This window comes from Catharus ustulatus, chromosome 10 (genome assembly GCF_009819885.2).
Source record: "Catharus ustulatus isolate bCatUst1 chromosome 10, bCatUst1.pri.v2, whole genome shotgun sequence".
Classification (NCBI taxonomy): domain Eukaryota; kingdom Metazoa; phylum Chordata; class Aves; order Passeriformes; family Turdidae; genus Catharus; species Catharus ustulatus.
Genome location: NC_046230.1, coordinates 20,119,439 through 20,136,519, shown reverse-complemented (window position 1 = coordinate 20,136,519; position 17,081 = coordinate 20,119,439).

Genomic DNA, 17,081 nt, shown 5'->3' with positions numbered 1-17,081 from the left:
TGACCCTGGAGAACTTCCCCCAGCACGGAGGGAAGTGATGAACCAGCTGCTGTCAGCACAGCTCTAAGTATGGCAGGAGGGTGGAAAGAAGGGAAAAGGGCAAGTCAGCATGGTCTGGGGATAATAGAGCCACAGGCTGAGCCCACTCTGCTACAGCATTCGGTGGGACTCCTTGTCTGAGGTTACATCCTTGCTCAAGCTGGGAGGCTCTGGTAACCTTGAGCTCTGGTCCTAACCCAACCACTGCCTTCCCCAGATCTTGACTGGCTCCCCTGCTGCACTGCTGGAAATTCTGATCCTCATCCTCAGCCGTCTGTGGGAATACAGGTACATTAATACAGGCACTGACCTGCCCAGCTCTCTGCAAGAACTGATTTCACACTGTTGGTGAGGGGCTTCAAGGAGACAACACCAGACACGTGTAAAATATTATTTTTGATATTTTTTATGAATGCTGAGGGCAAAATAACTCAATGGAGCAGCTCCTTGCTGAGGAGGGAAGTGTTAGGAAGGCAGAGGTGACCTTTGAGAGGGGACAGCAGGGGACGAGGCATGGCCTGGAGGTTGGTGCCTTCAGCAGCTCCTTCCTGACACCTGGCCTCACATGCAGTGTTTTTTAGAAAATCTGCTTCTGTTCATCAAGCTCTGAGCTAGATGCTGTAAAATATCCTGTATTTTGCAGGTCAGATGAAATTCTGCTCTTTGCTAAGCACCTTGAGCTGCTGGGTGGGAGCAACATCGATCAATTAATGAAGTGTTGGTTCAAACCAAGCTGGGCAAACCTCCAGCTGCACACAAAATCAAAGAGGTGCTACCTGAAGGAAAACACTCCAGAATCTCTGCTCTGGATGCTGGCAAAGGAAAATGCTGTTATGGTTGGTGATGAGGGTCCAACCCTCGGATGATGGGCGGTGAGCGTGTGGTGTTTGTGTGTGACAGATTGGCTGGGTACCCCTGAACCAGGGTTTCTGTAGGGCACTGATGTGTGCAGCAGGCACTGCTGCAGTTTATTTATCCCAGTGTTGGTGTGCTGACCCTCTCCCTGGATGCAGGTCTTGGGCACTTATTGGAAAAGCAGGGAAAGCATTGCTGGGTTGGCCCATTTTCCATTTATTTTTCTATAAAAAGGCAGTCACACTGATCCACTTTTTCTTCACTGAAAGTGAATAGATATCCCTGTCTCTCAGCTGGAAAAGCCTGAGGAAAAATAGGATCAGAGTATTTTACACTTTGCAAGCAATGCTCTTCAAGTCCAGTGCCTGGCTGTGACAGTCACTGGCAGCTCCTTGGCACCAGGACCCTGCAGGACCCAAAGGGACAATCACTGTGACACAGAAAAAAGGAAAATACACTCACAGATGTCATTGGGGGGTGAGCAGGTTGCAGAAGGTTTTCCAGCCTGCCCACACTGCCTGCCAAGCACAGTCCATGGCTCTCTGCCTGGCTGGCCCAGCAGATGCTCCTTGCCCATTTCCCTGTTTTGTTCTGTGTTTCCTTCCAGCAGGATGAGCCACATCCTGGGATGGCCAATGGGGAAAATCCCATGGCTGTGCTGGAACCAAGGGCAACTCAGCTGCCACTTTCTACCAAGAAACCATGTCTAGATTGTGGCTGGAACACTGCACAGGGAAAAAAAGCAACCTCACCATGAATGTGGGGGTTTCACCTTCAGCTGTCTTTTTGAATAGTTTTTCATTTTAATTCAGGCTAATTAATGTATTAATGGTTATAGCTGGAGGTTTAGAGGTTTAGGTGCCATTAGTTAAGCCCTGACACTGAGGACTTCCTGGAGGACCCCAGCTAGGCTGCTCCTTGCTGTCTGCACCTCTGCCCCCACAGGGAAATTAAGGGATAGAGGGAGTTTGGATCAGAACCAGCAGGCAAGAAACAGCTATCAAGTCCTAATTTAAGCCTGAAATCTTTGATTTTCCCTCCCCCATTCGCTGTTTCCACTGTGGTGCTTATGGAAATTAATTTAAAAGTATTGTGCAATTAAAAAAAAATTAATGGTTTCCTTCCTCTGGAATTGAGAGCTTTCTTCTGAGCAGGAAGGAGGGGTCTGTGAGCATGTCGTTGCTTTTTAGGGGGCTGAATAGAGGCTTCTATCCTCTCATGTTTTAATTAATTTTTCTATAGTTGCTTCATTAATTGATATTTATGTATTGCTTGTTGTGCATAAATCCTGGAAACAGCACATAAGAGGATGTTCTCATTACAGCTCCACAAGTGCTTGGCCAATACTGGAATATTAATAGTTGGAGTTGCATGGAAAAGTACAGTTTGTTTCCCTTTCTCTGAGGTCTCTGTCCCGTATTGTGCCTTCAGGGAATAAAGAGTTGCCTCAAGAAAGGCATTTTTTTGTGTGCTGCATGGATACAGTGTCTGTGGAGACAAGTGCCAAAGTGATGGGGATGCAGCTGAGGCACAGCCCCTGTAGCTCTGAGTTTTGTGGGTCCTGTAAAACCAAATATGAACAGAAGGTGTTTTCCTGTGCACACCTTTGCCAGTCCTGCTGGCTGCTGGTTCAGCTTCCCACTGGGAAGGGCAGGCAAGCATCCAGGCCAAGCTTTTCTGAAGGGTTTTATCTGCTCCTGTTTAGCTTTGTTTGCCTCTGGACCGTTGTTTTGCTCCAGAAATCTCTGAGCAAGCAAGGACCACTTTTGTCACTGCATGCCAAACCCTCATCCCCTCTGAAATCTGCTGAGAGTGGGCTTCAAACCCAGCAGCCTTTCTATCCAAGTGACTAATTTAACCTTACCAAAGTAATTGTCCCTGTCTGAAGAGAAAATTAATTTCAAAAGCCGCTTGGAGCAGACTCTGGAGCAGTTGTTCTGGGTCTCTGGGATGGTGGCTATGGCTCAGCAGAGGCTCCCTGCATCACCCACAGGTGTGAGCATCCTGCCATGCCCACAGGGTCCCTGGAGCTCCTGGTGTCCCTGTGCTCAGCCCCAGTGGCACCAGAGCTCAGCACTGCCTGTGGGACCCCAGCTCAGTGCAGGGGGGTTCCCTGCACCTGAAAATCAGGGTCTGGTGTCTCCTCTGTGCTCACAAGCTGTTCCTAGGTTGGCATTTCTCTGTTGTCTCATGGCAGAAATAATCTCACCCATAGAGCAATCAGGCAGTGTCCTCTAAAGGCATGGGGCTGCTTGAGAGGCAAGTTATGGTCTGCCCATGGAGTTATTGTTATTTGAGATTTTATTAATCATTTACTACATTTTATGAGGTTAGTCACCTGCATCGTCTCTGTGCTGACACAATAATTTACCGCTACAAGGATGAAAAATAAAATAAAAGATCATTTACTGGCAGCTCACAATGCTCTTACCAGGTTACAAAGGCAGCTAGTGGAGAGAGATTTCTGCTGGGGAACGAAAATAAAACAAAAAGAAATGATGAGGCACAGCCAAAAGGGTATCACTGGAGATCAGTTTTATACTGAAGCATGTGATAATCAATTATTCAGAAACATGGTGTTGAACTATCTTTCCCCATGGGTTTATAAACCTCTCACTGGCTTAGCTCTGGTAACAGTTATCCAGAGATGTGTAAGGGTATCTCTAGAAGCCACAAGAGGACATTGATATTAGGCACATAATGAAGATAAGGAGGATTTTAGACAGCACAGAACTAGCTTGTCCCCTGCTGTAAACCAACATTTCTCCATCAAGGTCAGTGGCATCTCTGCCAGCTCCCTCCAGCTGTCACACAGGGCTTGGAAAGGCATGGGTGTGTCCATGATGCTCCCTTTCAAGCTGGGATCCATAAACAGGGCTAAGCTTTGGGGATGCTGCAACCTTTCTGCCAGCTCTGCTTCTTGTAGCTGGACACTCAGGGAGAGCCAGGACAATGACTTTTCTGTGCATGGGCAGGGCAGGGACACAGCTGGCCCTGGGGAGCCAGCAGAGTGCTGCACCCAGGCTCAGACTCCTTGAAAGCATTTCTCAAAATAATGGATAAATTATTTACCAACCCTAAATGGCCAGGATAAATCTGTTGGTGAGCAGCAGCACAGCACAGCTAGTTTTGACAACTGACAATTTACAGCCCTTGCTAGACCACTGTTAAGGATATTACTCACTTAGTCTCCCAGTACAGTACTTAGAGCATAACAAACAGTGTCCCCAGCCTCTCCCCATTTCCTCCTGGCTCCCCAGGACTTGGCTGTCTGGCTTCTCCTGCACTGCCTGGCACTGAGCCTTGCCATCACTCACTGCTCTGGGTATTTCCCAGTAACAGACCCTGGCTCATGGCTGGCATGGCACTGAAGTGTAGGATTTGTCCCTGGATGTTGGCAGCAGTGGCAGCTCATGGCAGGGTGATGGGATGGCCGTGGTGATGCTGCTGTGGAGCTCTGCCCCACCAGCCAGGGAAACGCTGCTCCTCCTTGCTGCTGAGTGTAAGGAAAAGTGACAATTTAATTTCCAGACCTTCTCCAGGGGCTCCTCCTGCAAAAGGGGAAGAGTAGCTTGGCTGGTGATGGTGAGGGAGGCATCTGTCCTGCCTGCAGGCAGCTGGTGAGCCTGGGTGTTGGAGGGGCAAAACCCTGCTAAAACACACCAACAGCCCTTCCCCCACGTGAAGCACAGATATAAAAATATGCAAAAGTCACATATTTTGCAAGTGAAGAGCCTTCCTAGCAATAATTAGCTCTAAACATTTCCCTGTCCTGTATAATAAATGAACAGCATAGTAAATGTTATGAGAATAATTCATTATTCATCACGAATAACAAATGAAAGGAAAAATTTACCATCCCCTAGTATGTAAAAGGGCCCCAGCTCTTCTGTAACCATGTAGGGATGCTGAGTGCTGAGCAAGAGGCCCCTGCTCATCCCCACAGGCCCCACAGCTGCTGCTGGGAGTTCCCTGGCCTGGGGGCCAGCACAGTGTCCATGGTTCTGTGACACAAATGTGCAGAGAGAACCATGGAATGTCCTGAGCTGGGAGAGTCCCACAAGGATCATCGAGTCCAGGTGCCAGCTTTGCACAGAACCCCCCAAAAATCCCAGCATGGGCCAGGAGGGCTTTAGCATGGCTAAGGATGGTGGTGTGTCTCTGCTCTTCTTTCCACCCCAAACTCTTTCCCAAGGGCAGCTGGCTCCCTGCACAGCTGTCACAGACCCAGGATTGTCACCCTCCTGTGGCCCTGGCAGAGCCTCCAGCACAGTGCTGTGCTCTGGCTGTGACAAAGAGCCCTGAGGTGACAACCAGCAGCCAAAGGCATGGTCACCAGGGTAAAAGGGATGGATATTTTTTGGCCTCATCAGCTCTGTGGCACACACAACACCTGCTCTACCTGCCTGGCTGGGCAGGGGGATTCAGTGCTCACACCACATTCAGCACAATCCAACCTTGCTCCCTGCCACTATCCATCTCCCTCTTTACCTCCCTGCCAGGAGCTCTCTTTTTCCATTTCACAATATCAGATTTCTTTTTCCATGTGCACAGCCAATCCATCCTGGTGTTGCCTGTGCCCTTCAAAGAACACAGTGCTGGATCACTCCTCCACAGGATTTAACCCCTGCCAAAGGCTCCCTCTTTTGCCCTTCTCAGGAGAACCAAGAGCCCCCCTAACATCCCTTTCCTTGGGAGTCTAACACTGCTGCCTGTTTGGGGGTAGCATTTGTGGACTCATTGCTGTGTTATCTCTGCTGATTATTATTTGTTTATTGCTCTTCCCTCACTTGTGTTCCTCAGTGCTCCAGATGACAGACAGCACATAAATCACTCTAATGGAGCACAGCAGAATGAGATGGAGGTGTACAAATTGTCTGTGTGTGCATGCAGGCAGATAAGGAAAGCTGGAGGATCGCTGTGGTGCCTTCCACAGCCACAAGTTCACATTGCACAGAGAACACAAGGATGCTCCAGATATCCCCTGCATCCCTGATCACTAAGGATGACCAAGAAAATACCCTGGGGAAACAGATTTCCTAAGAAATCTCTCCATGTACCATGCTTGCCAGCTGTCCTGACAACAGCAACCTCTGTAGATTGTTTTAACCTATGTTTTGTTTAAAAAAAAAATTATAAATACACATGCCCCATCCCTGGAAGTGTCCAAGGCCAGGCTGGCTGAAGCCCTGAGCCACCTGTCCCTGTCCACAGCAGGGGAATCAGAAAAAGATAATTTTAAAGCTTCCTCCCATCCAGGCCATCCTGTGATTCTATAATTTTATGATTCTGCATGCACCTGGTAGAGCTGAATATAAAACCCCTGCATTATGATTTTAGGAAGTTATTATTTTTTATTCTAACCTTACACCTGTTATATTGTTCCTGGATGTGAATAAGCACCAAAACATAAAAGGTTAGTTAAAAGCCTCTGCCTATTACACAGTAACTGCCCTCCTGTGCATTTAGCTTGGTGAGTACGTTTAATGTTTTCTAATAATTCCAGCTCCAAGTTCTGCTAAACTTGCACTTTTGGAGACTATTTTTGAGTAAAGGCTTCCATAGGATAATCAAGATAATGCTGGCAAACTGACTTTTGACCTACACTATCTCAAAATACTCACAAGCCTGCTGACTAACTGGGTGTATTTTTGGTTCTGTGGACTTTCCAAGCCTGAATGGAGTGATTAGCATCAAAGAGGAGGCTTTATTTAAATCAGTGGGAGCTAATGAAACTCTGGTGTGTGCCAGCTGTGGCCCCAGACAGATGTGCTGTGGTGCTGTGCTGAGGAGGGTTTGGCACCTCAGAGGCTGCCACAAAACCCCTCTCCATAAAACCCCACCACCCCAGCAGGACCTGGGCTTCTCTCACCCACCCAGACACCAGGAGCACGAGAATCATGCAACACCCCCAGTCTGATAATATTTAACCAGGGAGCTGATGATGAGACCCCCAGAGGAAGGCTAGAAGATGCTTTCTGAAGACAAATGAGACAAGGAGAGTCACCCCAAGCATTGCAGCTACCTACCAGCCTTCCTGGGCAGCTCCTTCCTCAGGGCTGGGTAGGGGATGTTTCTGTTTCATGGTTCCTTACACAAAATTTCTGGCTCTGGAGGACTCACAGATTTCCAGGCATGTCCCACACAATCTCCCTGCAAGAAACCAACAGAGAGCTTCTTTTAGATACCTGCAGATCAACAGGGTCCTTACAATGATCCCTCAAATGCATTTCCCAGAAGCTCTGGTTTAGACAGGCGGCTTTAATGAGAATTACAGCATTAATCTGAGTACACTGAGGGGTGTGAGCTTTGGTTTGCCCCCCAAATTGTGCTCTTCAGAGAGCCCAAGCCAGCCCACCTGAGTGTGGCTCACAGCACTGACCTGCAGAGTGGGACCCTGGGCAGGGTTGAAGGAAAGGTGACGAACATTTTGACCCTTTTACTTGGCACTGTGCCTCCTCAGGCTTTATCGGTCAGCTTTGAAGTCTAACCAGCTCCCTTGTGAGGAATTCACATTTGGCACGCTTGCATGAGACATAATGTGGTAACAGAGGTAGCTCTATATGTATGGTAATTTTTAGAGTTGAGTGACATTCTTCGAATGGATGAGTTCACTGAAAAATGCAGGAACCAACGGTATTTGTGAAAAAAATTAGAAAGTGTACAAATGTTTCATTCTGACATGTCAAAAAGAAATGGTTTGGAGATATGGAGACATTTTGTTTCAACATCATCAAAACAAAATATTTTGACTTTTTGTTTGGAAACAAGATTTGTTGTTTAAAAACTGACCTAAATTTCAGGAGAGGATTTTTAAAACCAGAATTATATAATAAAAAAAAGAATCATTTCTCTTCCTATACTTGAGTTTACTCATTTTCTCCCTGTTTTTGGATTTGACGACCAAACTCAAAAATCCATATTCATCTCCTTTTCTCACTGTTATCACTCCTGTCTCATCTCCAGCTGCTACAAGGAAGCAAAGCCTTCATCCAACAGCACATCACTGCCTTTCCTCAACACCCCTGCTTTTGCTGTGCAAAAAGGGGGCTGATGAAATGGAGATTTTTCTGAGCCCCAAAGCATGGTGGCACCCTGGCTGTGTGTGACCATGGGTGGCTCGGTGGCCCTGGCACAGGACAGGGACATTCCTGCCCTCCCCACGGTCATCTCTGGGCCCCACTGCACCTGGGCTTGCCCCCACCAGGGCTCTGCTCTTATCTCTATTTAGCCAAGCAGGTTAATGAATAACCCCATGGTTTACCAGCAGAATGAACCCGTGCCTGTGCCTTATCTCCTGATCAGGCACACGGAGGGGGCAGGAGAACAAAGAGGGATTTATCGTGTTCTCTGTTCTCTGTTCCTCACCACCTGAAACGGCTGAGAGAGCTCAGCAGCGTGGCTTTTAAAGGCTAATTTATTTGCTTTCTGCTTCCCTTCCCACTCATGAGTTTGGATTCCAAAAATAGCTTTAATCAAACAGTCGCTGTGGACCCGGCTCTGTTTATGGCCAGCTCAGTTTCTGCTCTGGCTCTGCCACTCTCAGACCATGTTGTGCTGGTGTTTAAGCTCCCCTTCCTCCCCAGTGGTGCTCACTGCAGAGCAGGGACCCTCCCAACCATCAGGCACATCCCTGTGCTCAGGATGTAGTGGTGGGTGAGCCCTGGCTGCCTGTGCTGCAGAGCCACAGGGCTTGGACCTCTCATAGTGGTGGAGCTCCTCAGATACTGCAGCTCCCAAACACCTGAAGTCATCAAGGCCTTGGGCTGTCTTATTCCAAAGTCTCTTCATCAGCAACAGATGAATTTGGGGTTTTAACATGCCCAGAGTTTTGTGGGAAAGGGCTGTGAGCTGCCTGCACTGCTCCCACGTCCCTGCTGTGGCAGCCTGAGCATCACTGGAAATGCATCCTGATCCGAGTGGAGCCAGGATTGCAGCTGTGCTTCTCTTCCATCTCACCCTACCTGGGCCTTGGCCTCCTCATCTAACTGGTTTCAAAGTTCTTTTGCCCAGAGCCTATCTGGACACCAGACACAACAACATTGTCATGATGGGGTGGCTGGACCCTGCTGCCACCAAAGCACATCCACCACTTTTTGCCTCCCTCGCTGCAGCTCTTTGGGATTTTGGCGCAAGAATCAGGCCAGAGAGGATTTCCTGATACACTGCCATTTCCTACAGGTGGTTCTCATGCCCTTCATGACACAAGAGTGTTTACCTGTCTGTTTCTATGCATTAGCTACACCAGTGAGCAGCAAATCAAGATGCATTTCAGTGCCCTGCCCAGCACTGCGACTGGAAAATTCTGATTCATTCACTGTGCATTGTTAGTGCCATTTTCATCTGTTTTATATAATCATAGATGGTTTGGGTTGGAAGGGACTTTAAAACCATCTTGTTCCTTCCCTCTGCCATGAGCAGGAACACCTCCCACTATCCCAGGTTGCTCCAAGCCCCATCCAACCTGGCTTTGGACATTTCCAGGGATGGAGCATCCACAACTGTTCTGAGCAACCTGTGCCAGTGCCTCACTACCCCACAGTAAAGAATTTCTTCCTACATATAATCAGAATCTCTCTCTTTTAGTTTAAGACCATTATGGTTCAAATCACTGTCTACCCACGTAAAAAGTTGCTCTCCCTCTTTTTTATTAGCTTTAAGTCCTGGGAAAGCCACAATGAGGTGTCCCCAGAGCCTTCCTTTCTCCATATTTTAGTCTATTCCCCTTTCCTCCCACCTGTCATGTTTCCTATAACCCCAGGTGCAGATTGAGGCTGGAATGGAGCTGTAACAAATCTGTAGCACAGGGCATGGTGCCCTTGCTGCAGTGACTCAGAGTATGCATAGCTGCTTTTAAAAATTCTTTCTCCAGGACATCACAATTCAAAAATAATTTCCAGTTCTATTATTATTCTCAGCCCAAGGCAATTGTGCTGTGGTCTTCAGTGCACACAGCTCTGCCAGTCACTCCTGTTAAATACACTGAGTTCTCTTTCCACTTTAGGGTTAACAAAAATTAAATTTGCGTGGCCAAATATAGGCAGGGATTTCATTCCCGTGAGACCATGTCTGCATTATTGAATCCCAGTCTTTTTCATGTGAAACAAAAATATACCAGCCATATTTTTTTTATGAAATAATATCCTACTGAATTATGTTTCAGGGAAAAAGGGTGAGTTTGGGCTTTCCACTGTGATCACAGCACTGAGGAATGAATATTATCCAGGCTCCAGCAAGGCAAGGGAAATAGATGCAGAAGATATGTGCACAGCAGTGTTGCTGCTGCTTTTAGCACAGTCAGGAGGGGTTTGGAGAAGGGCAGGCACTGGATGAACACAGAAATGTCCAGGACTTTGGAAACTGTGTTGGAGTGACCTCTCAATGCTATATTTGTGAATATGCAATGACAAATTCCTCCAAAGATATTCTCTGTGTTATTTGTTTTCAATGAACATTTGCTCCTATATGGGGATACTAATGAAGAGGGGGGATTGTGATTCGTTTTTTGGGATTTTTCACTTTCCACCTCCAGGATCAGTCTCAGGATGAGCCTCAGGATCATTATCTCAGGATAGCCCATAGATTTAAAAGAGGCAGAAAACATCAAATAACTCACTTTTCCCCAACACCTGCCCTAGTGCTAGTCCATAATGTGAGATGCCAAGCTGTGGCTGTGAGTGCTGCTGTGGGTAAGGACATCCCTGCTGGGCTGAGCCAGGGAGAGGGGGAGAAGACTCAGCCCCTGGCATGGCCAAACTGCCTTTGCAGAGGAGGAAAACCTGGAAAAACTGCTTTTAACACAGCAAAGTCCTTAAGAAGAGGCAGAAAAACCCCTGTCATCACACCCTGGATAGGCCAGTACCAATGTGTTTATTGGGGCTACATAATAATTATGATCCATAGCAGTAATGAAAATTAATGATTAATAACACAATGTTAGTAGTTATAGTTATTATTTCTGATCTTCATACATTTTTTATAGAGAATTTCAGTGCTAGGCCTTCCATTAGGCAAATCTGCTTTCACAATTGATGTTATAATAAGAAGTAGGAATCACCAGGAACCTCGTTTTATGTTGCCTCCCTTAAACATGAAGGTAGCTATTATTAAATATGGATTTATACATAAATAATCAATCATTTTAAATTATTTTCATGGCCTGCAGTGGCGTTTAGTGGGTAATAACTAAAATGCAGTTAGGTAAAAAAAAGTTCAATAGTTTTAAACGTGACTCTTTCACTGGCTTTTTGTTAAGACAAAACAAAGGTATGAGGCTCCTGAGAGAGTTATGCCTATGGGGGGAGTGAGCTATCTGAAATACAGATTTTATGCCTTATCAGACTTCTTTTAAATGGCTTTTCTTCAAAATTACACAGAGTTTTGGAATTTCCCCTCTAAATTCTGTGCCTGCACTTTTGGCACTTGCTGTACCTATGTGGTTTCATCCCAGAAGGGTGCTGCAGACAAGTGTTGAATCTGCACAAATGTTTCCAAATCAAAACAGTCAAAGTGCTACTCTATTTCCCTGGTTCTCTGATGTTTAGAAATAAACATTGGCAGTGCTTATTTACAGCATTCTGGAGCATTTCTGCGCATGTCAGCAGCACGCTCTCTCCCAGACTGGTGGAGCTTGCAATTTTGTCTGGTGACTCAAAAGTGCAGCTTGGGAATGGTATTTTAAAAAAGGGGAAACAAGACAAAGTGGTGCACGGGACACCTGCAGCCCCCTGATGGCTCCTGGGGACAGCCAGGGGCAGAGCCTGGTGCTGGATGTGGCACAGCATCACCTGAATCCCCGCCAGCAGACTATTCCACACATACCCCCAGCTCTCTCCCTGGTTTTGTTTGTTTGTTTTCCCCAGCTTTTATAAATCTCCAACTCCTTTGTTGAACATCTTATTGTCTCCTCTCTCTGCAAGATGTTTTTTCCTCACCTTGCCTAAACCTATGCGTAAAAATTCCTTTACATTCCTGCCCTTTGATGGCATGCTTTGGAGAACAAATTCTAATATCTAAATTTCCAAAATTATTTTGTTTAATCATTCTTTAGTTCTTATCTTGCCTGTCTCGACTCCCTTCTTATAAGTCTTGATTTACTTCTTTTAAGATTTACTGCGACGTACAAATTGTTTCTATTTGGTCCGTGAAGTCAGTGGTGAGGTGGCCGGGGAAAATTTGCTTTAAGAATGTAATAAGAAAATAAACAACATCAGGGAAAGCTAAACTGGCTTATTGTCAATCCATTTTCCACCTTAGGAGGATTTATCTTTTTTTTTTTTTGCATCATTTGCATTATTGCCTTTTTTACATTATTGCTGTTTTCTGGGAATTGCTCCAGTGGTGGGACTGCAGGGTCATAATTTGATGGAATACAGTGATGCCAGCTCAAATGTGCACGCACTGTTCTTTTTGGTTAATGTTACTGAGAGAGCAGGATGGTGGAGAAAATGGATGACCTACTTTTATCCTCTGCATTAGGGATACGAGGTTGTGAGGCTGTTCTAAAACAAACGCAAAATCCAAACGGGATCACTGCCGTGGCTTCAGTTTACACTGGTGTAAGTAAAACCAGGATTGCAGAGTAAAGATAAAGTACAAATATTTTTTGTGTCTGCAGCATGGCTCCACCCTGCTATTCTTGGGAAACTTCATGTCCAACGCTGCTGTGAAATGGCATTCAATCATCCCCAACTGCTTTTAATTATCTGAGCAATGTTATTGTTGCTGTTATCATCTAAGGATATGACTGAAGCTCTATTTATACAGAAAAGTAGTATCATTTGTTGGGCCAGCTGATACACTGGCAGCCCTTCTGGCATATAAGCCTGAAAAAGAATTCATGTGCCTGAAAACATACCTGCTTTTTCTTCCCCCCTAAACCAACAGTTTGTTCTAATAAAAGGTATTACCTGTCCTTGTAGAATTTGTCTCATTTAATTATACAAGCATTGAAAGCAGCTAAACTAAATTGCATAAGACAATTTGTTTTGTCCCAAACCTGTGCTGTCAGCTCCAGCTGGGACCCTCTGTTTCCAAACAGAGCTGGAACATCAGCGTTCAATTATTACCAGATACATATTAACTCATTTTAATGAAAGATATCAGATAAAGCATAATGAAAATCATAAAGAGCATTAAGCATCAGACTTCAGGCTTTGAATCAATCTTTGGGAGACAGAGCTGAGGCTGACAAGGGCTGTGTCTACCCCTACTTGTGCATGGGATGCTCTTGGTGCCAGCACTGGGTCTGAATGGGACCCAGGTGTGTCCCAGGGAGAGCTCCTGTTCCTCCACCTCCTGCACTGTTATCTTCACACTGACCCATTTCTCTGTCTGGCAGAAGCCCAAAGCAGAAGCCCCAAAACACTTGAACTCGTATTTCAGCTCAAGACAAGCAAGAATCATCCAAAAATTTTTGGCCAAAATTATTTCTAACCAAGTTTCCAGCCAAATTTGTAAGCTCAAGGGAGTCCATGAATCACACATAAGCAGCCAGACATTTTCTGTCTAACTTAGCTTCTAATTACAAATGGGCAAACATAATGGATGGAGCCATTAATTGCTCAAAAATAACACTGGGAGCTTGATGTAATGGGATCGATGCTTAGATACAATGATGAGGAACAAAAGTATTCAGTGCATGGCAAAAGGAAAGTTTCCTGGCTAGCAGGATGGAAACAACTTTTAATGCTTTTCTGTACCTTGACTACAAGGTCCACAGCACAGTGTTTAACGTCAGGTTTGACTGCAAGCATTGGAGAATGGCTTTGTTTTCATCACGTGCACGCTGGCCTGCTCTTAACATTTAATCCTCAGGAGTAAGGATTTTATTTCATGCAGAATTTGCAGACTGAAAAAATTAATCTTTTGTATGTCTTCTTCCTTGGAGAGGTTTTTTAGAAGGAATATATTTGTTCAATTGCTTTCAGTCTTTCTGTGTAAGTGCTTGCTCCCTCTTTCCCCTTCTCCACAGCTTGTTTACTCAGGGAATAAAAACTTGACCTTGACTTTAAGGTCTTTGGTGTTTCAGACTGTGCAGTCAGCAGAGAGTAAGGGGGAAAATCGATGTGTGCCATATTAGACAAGTGTAAGAGTAATGCATAAGTGCTGGGAGCTCATCCTGGAAATGGAAACAGCTGAGAGAGTTCTCAAAGGAGAGCACATCCTGCTGATGCACCTCTTGTGGTTAAACCCCACACTCCATCTTCTCCTTCTGTACCTTTTCCCTCTCCAGCTGAGAACACATCCTTGGGGACATAAGAAAGTTCCCATCTCAGCTTGGTGGGAGCTGGATCAGGGAACAAAGAGGTTCAAATCTTCACCTCCTGCCAGATGTGGCTCTGCATCCGACACTCTGGATATTACAGGGCTCCTGCCAACATCTCCAATAAAATGTGTGTCAAAAGAATCAGCAAGCCAGGTGAGAAAGGACAGCACAAAATAGAGGTGGTGCTGTTAATGAGGGTGCCAGTGACTGATAAGATTGTGTCTGTCACCAGTGGGCTCACAAAATTCTGTCTATGCTGTTTTGGGAGAAACTCTGTTGTTTCCTTGCCATTTCTTGATTTGTGGGGTGAAGTCCTAGTTGAGCTGTCTCAGTGTACTGTCAGGACATTGAGGTCAGGGAGGCAAAGTCAGACTTTATCTCCCAGCCATGCCCTTCCAGGAAGCTGTATGGATCATTGCCATTTAAATGCTATGTTCAGTGTATTTAAATACCAGTGAAATGTCCTCAGCAATAATAGCAGACTGTTAATACATATGAGTATGAAATTCTTAATTAATTAGATGACATTAGATTATCAGTTGTGTCCTCAAAACAGCTCAAAAGTACTCTTTTAAAGGGAATTAATATTTAATAGGAAAAAAAAATCAACAGCATCCTGAAGTCTAAACTAAATGCATGTGCCTTCATGGCTTTTACAAGTATTTTACTCATAATTTAGTCTGCCAAGGAATTGCAGAATCCCTGGTGGAAGGAATCATAGGTGTTTTCTGCAGCTCTCCATCAGGCTTTCCCTCAGAGCCTGATTCCTCTTCCTGAACAAGGAGCTGGGCACCTCTCTGTGGGCAGGGAAGCTCCTTGGTCCCCTGTCCTGCTGTGGGCAGAGGATCCATGTGAGATCTGTGCCCCCAGCAGGAATCAAATGCCACATTTCACAGGATTATCAGGTTAACATCCCCACAGCTGGGACATTTGGTACATCCCAGGTATTGCAAATGATGCTCTAACCAGGGAATGTCCCCATGCAAAGAACCTGTGAGGTCAATGTGGAAACAGCTGACTTGTCCCAGCAGTAATGGCCATCCCTCAGATAAATTAGACCAATGTATGTACGTCCTTATTTGCAAATAATCCATACCTGTTATGAAATCATTTCCATTTTCCTCCTTATGTAACAGAAAATGAGGCAGAAGACAGCTGAAGTGAATTTCAAGCTGAAGCCCTCTAAGATAACCACATTCTTGTCAAAAAACCCCATTATTCAGGATAACTAGAGAAACCAGCTGCTAAAATTCAGTCCCTTTTTCAGGGCAGAAAAGTGTATTGACCCCATCATCAACACAAATAATCACCATTAGATTTCCTTGTTTTTAAAACTGGTTTCTACAAACTTTTATTTATCCTGCTTCCTCAGGACTGCACAAATTAGACAAAAAAAAAAAAAAAAAAGCACGATAGTCTCTTTTAAGTTTAAGCACATAAAGCAAGTATGAATAGTTTTGGCTGTGGTTTTATTTTCATGACTGTTTCAGAGCTCCAGATGTTACTGCTCCAATCCACCCTCGATACCAGCAGGGCTTCATTGGTACCACTCTGCTATAAAATAAATAAAATAAACACCAGCAGTAGTAGCAATAGTTACCTCATCTCCTCCTTCGATTTTGCCCTTACAACACCACATTTTGCCAGAGCTGAGGGGAAGGAGGGGCACTGATTTTCTCAAGATTGATGGTTTTTTCTCCTCCTCTGTGGTGCCCAGGGCTGGTATGAATTGTGCTAGGAGCACGGCATGGGGCAGGCATGGCTGGGGCTGGGGCTGCAGCAACGCCTGCTCGCTCAGACAGTTCACAGCAGGGACCTTGCCTGAAATCTCAGTGTATTTTTAGTTGAGCTATGTGAGGGATGAAAGTAGGGCATCACGCTCAGCAGAACTGCGCAGGCAGGTTTTGCATACGGAGCAAAACTGGAGAACGCGGTGGGGGTTGGGCTTCTCCTTCTCCTTCTTCCATTCTGCTGACTTTGTGCAAAAGTTGAACATCAGGTTTTACCCAGTGAACTTAGATGAGTTTGTGCCATAGATGTGTGGGGGAGAAACAGCCAGTTCAGAGCCAGAGCAGAACCAATGGCCCCATGGGGGACAGTGGGAGAGCTGGGGTGGGAAGAGAGGTCAGCAGCTTCCCCAAGGCATCCTCCCTGTGCTCCTGGCTGGAAACCAAGCAGGGAAATTGCCTTCACTCAGGGTGCTTCTCCCCAGCCTCATTCTGTGGTCTGGAAAGCAATTTGAATGGAAAATGAAGAGAGTTTGAGGAAGGAAAACGGGACAGAAATTAAAGGAGTGGAGTCTGGGCATGATAAACTCTTCAAAATGAGCATTTCTCCCCACCAAAAGGAAGTATTTTATTTTCCCTGTAAGGAGACAAAATGAGCAGCAGGGACTATTGTTGTGGCAAGAACACCTGGAGATGTGCGAGCTGCAGCGAGAGCTTGCTGGCAGGGATAGCAATGGCATAATTTGCAGCAACATCTGCAGTTGGCCCAGCAACCACCTCTCCTCATTAATTAGCAGAAGCAGTAGCTTTGCCAGACAGTCCCATTGGCTTTTGCCTTGTTACTCTGCCCCTCAGCTAATGAGCCATCCTCTCCCCTTCCTGCTGAGCGAGGCCAGTCTGGCCGAGAACGGGCACAGAAATCCAGTGTGCATGGAAGGGGTGGCAGTGCTTGTCATCATTTTGTGTATCCACCCTGCAGCTCCTATTTACTACAACCACATGATTCAGCAGCAGTGGGCTGTGGGCTTATGGAGATAATAGCAGAGGTTCACTGATGACTCCCCTGTCTCTCCCTGTGTATTTAATTTCATGCTGCAAGGCATGATGCCATGTATGTGCAGGCCTGGCTTTCCTCTCTGAAACTGTTCTGGATTACATGCAGTTTATTCACAATTCTGCTTTGATCCTGCAGG